This window comes from Mus musculus, chromosome 14 (assembly GCF_000001635.26).
Source record: "Mus musculus strain C57BL/6J chromosome 14, GRCm38.p6 C57BL/6J".
Taxonomy (NCBI): Eukaryota; Metazoa; Chordata; class Mammalia; order Rodentia; family Muridae; genus Mus; species Mus musculus.
In genome coordinates this window covers 47,939,063-47,945,435 of record NC_000080.6, presented here as the reverse complement: position 1 = coordinate 47,945,435, position 6,373 = coordinate 47,939,063, and the positions used below count along the sequence as shown (strand labels likewise).

Here is a 6,373-nt window from a genome sequence, read left to right as displayed (position 1 = left end):
GTACACTGGCAATCAGATTTTAGCATGAGTTTAAGAGGGGACAAATCACAGCAACTATAGTTCATAGCATTGTTGGTGTAGAACCTGAAGTTTCCTGTTGTTATTCCTTGTGGTGCTGGTTTGGTTTTAACTCTAGTTTGGTGGGTCCATGAGTAGAAGTAGGCCCCTGAAGCAAGTCTGGAACCGGTGCTCATTTTAGTAGATGCCACACATTTCCAAAGGCAAGTGGGTCTTTCCTGTGCTTGTCTGAGCAGAGTAGGTTTGGTGCCCAGTACAGGTTAGAGGCTCTAGTCTCCTTTTGATCATACATCCTGAGGACATTGGTAGTATCATTGGCATCCCATGTTCTGACATGAGCACATTAACTTTGAGAAGAAACTGCTTTCCTCAGTCACACATGTTGGTCACTACTTGATGAACCTGAAAAAAGATGAGCCTGGCTGAAGGTCCCATGAGAGCAGTATTGTGACCATCACACTGGAAGTCCATACAGGGGCCATCCCCACCCACAAATCCCGCTGGTGAGTTCATCATATAGTCAGCCACTGGAAACCACAGGACTCATGGATGATAATAGGTAAAATTTACATGTGTGTCATGTGGTGCTGGGTCTCACAACTGGCCTCATGCTTAGTCATCTCTATTGCTTCTCTTACACCACACCCATCACTCATGTGGACTCATGACAGAAAGCTGGCTCACTTCAAGTTTGAGGACACAGAATGTTAAATCCAATGCTACATTACTTGGCAGTCATGAAACCACCCTGTTCTTTTGTTTGTTTGTTTTTGATTTTTGGAGACAGGGTTTCTCTGTGTAGCCCTAGCTGTCCTGGAACTCACTTTGTAGACCAGGCTGGCCTCGAACTCAGAAATCCGCCTGCCTCTGCCTACCGAGTGCTGGGATTAAAGGCGTGCGCCACCACACCCGGCTTTTGTTGTTTTTTGTTTGTTTGTTTTTAGAAACCACCCTGTTCTAACACTATTTAATCTTTCCTGGGACAATAAAACAGACAGTTCCCCTGTTGAGAAGCAACATCTTGAGTTGTAAAATCAGGATATTATATAGGCAAGTTGGTCCTTCTGCCTAGAAGAAATGTCTCTAGCTTTTCTACTAGACCAATCCTTTCCCATTGTTCACCTCTCAGCCTCAGCATCCCTTCTCTGGGAAAGCCACCAAGTCTCCCTTACCTCTCATACCTAGCATCTATCTCCAGGGTGACATTGACTGACTCTTGACCCAGTTTCCCTACTTAAATGATTTATTCACGTGTTTGTTCAAAACATCACAAGACAACACACACAGCGCTTAGTGCCTGGGGAGCTGCTATGACTGAGTAACCAGGCATGTGAGGGAACTCAGGAGAGAATGCCTCAGTGGATGAGCTTCCTGGGAAAAAGGAGAAGGACACGAGTAAATGTCAGTTTTAGGGCCAAAGGATTATATTCCTCAACAAAAGAAGACACAACTCCCTGCAAAGCTCCCCAGCGCAGCAGGACAGCTGAGACACTTAACTCAGAGACAGAGAAAGGATGAGAGTTTGTGTGATGATCACCTAACAGGACCTGTGCAGGGCCTTTATAGGAGCCAGCTCCCTTGTTATTACAAATGTAGGGAGGAAATACAGATGCAAAAGCCACATTTCACCAGTAATGAAGGAAAGGAAGATTTGAAATAAACTCTATCTGACTGTGCTATGCCCATCACGCCATAATATGTCAATCTCGGAATTAATTTGCTCCATCAACAAACATTTCATATCTTCTGTTCTCTGTTAGGTCAGGTCTACATGCCAACAAGTATTAAGATGAATTTGATGTGCTTGCCTTCTCAGAGTCTCATTCTCCTCTGAAAAGAAAGAAATAGAAATAATCAATAACTATGTCATCATTCATACATTCAAAAAATATCATCAGGTGTGGTGGTTTCTGTCTATAATCTCAGTACTTGAGAAGCCGAGTCAGCTGAAATGAGTCTGATGCCAGCATGAATCACTCAGGGCAAGTGAGCCATGGGCTGTGGAGTGAGACCCTAAGTCAAATAAATAAAATGAAAATCTAGTACCTGGTAAATGCCACGCACTGAGGACACAGAACCTAGAGAAAGACCTAGAACTGAGTAAGGTCCAAAGCTGGAGGTTCTACTTCCAATAACTACTTTAGACACATGCAAAGCAAAACTTAAACCATTTTTTTTTGCAACCCCAGTGCTTAACAAATGAGCAGTGCTTATTGCTCTAGCCTCAGATGGAGGTGGGATACTCAGCTCCACCTTGTCAAGCAGGGAGAGGTCTGTGTAGTGTCTTTATATCTGCTGGGAAAGAGGTGGGGTGGGGAGACACACATAGCCTTTCTTTCAATCCTTTCCCATACCTAAGGGTGACTCAGAGAAATCTGCATTAGCAAACCCTAACCTCTAATCACTTGCAATCAATCTTGGCCAAAAGGAAAAAAAGTCAATTATGAATATTGAGTCTCATAAAGGATTTTGGCAATACTGGCCACACCTGGAGCCAGACCAGAAAAGGAAAAATTTCCATGATAGTTATCAGACTTGAAGGTAGATAAGAAAAGAAAATATATTGCCCACATTTTTCCTGGCATAAAATTACAGGGTAGGATTAAGCAATGGTTGCTCTCATGTGAACAAGTAAGGCCTCAGGCTTTGGCTACACATAAAGATTACCTTTGAGACAGAATGTTCTAGGCTATTGCAAATCTGCAGTTAGTGTAGCAGGAAGCTCTCTACACAAAGCATGGAGCACATATATTGAGCCCTCATTCTAACAAAGATGCCTAATGGTTGGATAGGTATCCATCATACAACGTGACTAAATAACTAAAATGGGTGCAAAGATGTGGGGAAAGATTGCCCATTCATTCTCGTAGGAACACAAATTGGACCAACATTCTTTTTCGAACAATTCAGCAACATAAGCTTAATTTTAATTATTCATAATCACCAACCCAGCATTGCCACTACCAAGAATGTTCCTTGTGGAAATATTCAACAAGTGTACACATCCACAGATAAATATGGTTTTTGCAGCATGGTTTTTTTAATAGCAAAAGGAAAAAATGGGCTTAACAACAGAACCATTAGGAGGGAACCTGTCAAATACATTAGGAGCTGTGCTCGGGAAGGAAGCAAGGCAGCTTTCAAGAGGAGGTAAAACCACTTGTATGGGCAGAGGAGGAATTATCAATATAGTAAACAAAACATCTCGAGTGGTAGTGCATGATTGCATTTGTATGTGAAAAAGCTCAAGCCATATGCACTATGTAATTCACATCACTAGCTGCCTTAGAAAGAGAATGATGACTATTACATTGAAAGTGTTCCCTTTGGAAACATGTGTTCAAACTTGGACAGCCTTCACTTTTAATTTAATGTTCTTACCTTTCTTATTGAAATATCTTCAGTAAGAAAATAATACAGTGCATGTGAAAATACAAGGTATTGACATCCTCCGGACTCGACACCAAGTTTGGGATGACTCTGTAGTGTGTAGTCTCTGTGCTGTGCCACAGCAAAACCACAGTGTGGTCTGTAAATGGCCCGTCTAGCTTGCCGATCCATCTTCAGTCCCTCCCAGCATCCAACCATGCCCACAATGCTGCCACCAAAACCTCCTTCACCATTTTATGCCCTTAGAACGATGACGTGCTATTAGGATACCTGAGCGGAGGATAAGGTTTGCCATGTGGAGTCCCTGGTCATTTAAGACCCTGATTTTCACTTTTATTAGATTAAGGCTTTTATTAGAGAGCTAAACGTGTGCATGTGTTCATCAAATACTAGAGCAAAGCCTAGGATGGGTCCAAAGCTCTCGGCTCTCAGACAAGTATAGCAAGATCCAGCTGACAGCTTTGTCTGCTAGCTGTGGTCAGGTAGAGGAGAGGCTTAAGTTCTTCTCTATCCACTTGCAACAGTGTGGAGTCCTCTGAAGTGCTCTGTGTCTGGTTCAGGTTAGAGACTGTCTCTGATTGTCCTATGCCTGCTGAGCTGTGGGCTTTACTATTTCCTGTTGAATTCACCTAGCTCAGGAGTTCCTGAACGCTATGTGCCAGAAACATAGATGAACAGTTTTGTGCTTTAATACAATGTTAGAATAAATGGCTTAACAATACATTGACAAGCTGTGTTGGTTTCCTTGGCTACAACCTACCAAAGAGTCTTCATTTCCTTTGAGAGATGCCCAGTGGCGAGCACAGCTTTTCATTTCAATCTTAGTTGCTATTTAAGTCCTCATCTCACCCATGCTATGTCACACAGGTTTTGTTGTTGTTGTTGTTATAGGGTGTGGATTATGTTTTGCAGAATGGGTTTAAAAAAAAAAAGGAAGCAGGGAACTGCTACAGGTATAAATAGAGCCCCTGGAGGTACCTGATAAGGAACCCATTCCAGAGAGCTATTGTGCACAAGTGTGTAAGCGCACGTGGCGTGCTCACACACACACACATACATACATACACACACACATGCACACACACACACACACACACACACACACACACACACACACACACACACACATACACACCCCTACTGACACAGAACCACAATGCAGAAGCATAGAACCATTGAGATGTGGTGTGGGACCGTTTCCAGACAGAGGAGTGAAGGACTGTTGGCAGCTCCAGAGGTTTGTACTGACCAATGGGACCCATGCTGAGCTGAAGCCCTGTGGATAGGTGACAGATCAGGGGGCTTTTGTCATCGGAGTGTTACATGAACCCTTTTTGTGGGAATCATTTTATGTGAGTGCTATATATATATCCTTCACTGGCCTGTTGTGTCTGAGTTACTGAGCCTGGCTTTTCTGATATGACTTTACCTCCACATTCCCAACCTACATAGTAAGCTCTGACAGGGTACCTTTTGACTTGCTGCAGTCTGATCAGTCTGTGCCTTGTAGTTTGTGCTGGTCTCATGGTGCCTGCATGCACAAGGATGTGGTCTAACTCAGCTTTCCTCTGCGTTTGTACTCAGAGTCAACTGCTGCTTGGTGAATAGAGTCACCCAGGGCAAAGCTCCGCCTGAAAGGCACTGTTTCACACAGTGTGGAGGAATTGTGCCCTGACTTCAGCATGAGCAGGGCGCAGCCTGAATCCCGCAGCAGGTCATCTATCTCAGAAAGAGCCTTCTTGACCTTTTTCCTTTTTTCATCTGTCTCAAAGCCAAACTGTAAAGGCTGTGAAGGGCAAGGCTTCCCTACAGGAGTGTTACTGCTCTGCTCCAGCTGCTGCAGGAGATACTCCCCCAACACAGTGTAACAGCTTCAGCAAGGGATGGTTTCCCCAGCCAAAGAGTTTACAGCTCTGCTGCTCGAGGTATCCTGGCAATCTGGAGCCAAGGAATTCCACAAAGTCACATCACACAACAAATCTCAAAAAGCTTTATTGAGAGGGAAAACCCCAGGAGGGTGGCTGTCTTTGTGAAGCCAGAAGCAGAAGGACACTGAGCAGAAAGCTGGGTTGTTTGTGATTTCTTCGGGGTGGAGCTTCTCAGGGTAGGGATTTACAGGATGAGGATTGGTGGAATTTCAATTCCTGAGCATGGGCAACTGCAGGGAGTGGTGGGTTTTCCTGTTTGGGGATTGATGGGTTTCTGTGTCAAGCTCCGGGATTAGTGAGATTCTGTTTCTTGGTCCTGGTCTTGGTCTTGGGGTCAAGCCAGAGTCAGGGTGATCTTTCCTTTGCTCTGGTCTTGGGGTCAAGTCGGGGTCAAGGTGTTTTCCCTTATCCAACACAGACCCTCTTTTTTTCTTTTATCCAGACAGGATTTCTCTGTGAAGCTCTGGCTGTCCTAGAATTCATTCTAGACCAGGCTGGCCTTGAACTCACAGAGGTCTGCTTGCCTCTGCCTCCTGAGTGCTGGGATAAAAGGTGTGCAGCCCCACCAGCCTCTCTCACACCCACTCACAGAACCAACTGCTTCTGGCCATAATTTCCTCCACTGCCTGTTGCTGGCATACAAGGGACTATAACCATATCTTACAAAACTGTGTGAACCCTTTTTCCTACTTAGGAGACATCTACTCTTGATACTCCTCTCCCATTTACACATCTCACTACCAAGTGTGATAGTTTCAATGAGAATGGCCCCAATAGCCTTATATATTTCAATACGTTGGTGGCTAATTGGTGGAACTATTTAGGAAGGATGAGGAGGTGTGGCCTTGTTGGAGAAGGTGTGTCCTCTGGGGGCAGGCTTGGAGGTCTCAAATGCTCAGGCCATTCACAGTTAGCTCTCCCTGCTTTCTGCTTATAGATCAAAATATAAGCTCTCAGCTACTGCTTCGGTGGTGTTTCTGCCTGCCTGCTATGGTGTTCACCACCATGATAGTCATGGCCTCTAACCCTCTGGCAGC

At 44.5% G+C, this 6,373-nt stretch overlaps 1 long non-coding RNA gene across 1 annotated transcript in view; it reads right to left on the bottom strand.

Annotated features, from left to right (window-relative positions):
* Window positions 1-1,246: 1,246 nt before the first annotated feature.
* The window catches only part of 4930447J18Rik (RIKEN cDNA 4930447J18 gene), a 45,326-nt gene continuing 40,199 nt past the window's right edge, over window positions 1,247-6,373 (bottom strand). The window contains exons 3-4 of the long non-coding RNA NR_045959.1: window positions 1,827-1,848; window positions 1,247-1,389 (exon numbers count right to left, since the gene is read on the bottom strand). This is a non-coding gene — a long non-coding RNA (RIKEN cDNA 4930447J18 gene). The remainder of the gene's footprint in view (window positions 1,390-1,826; window positions 1,849-6,373) is intronic.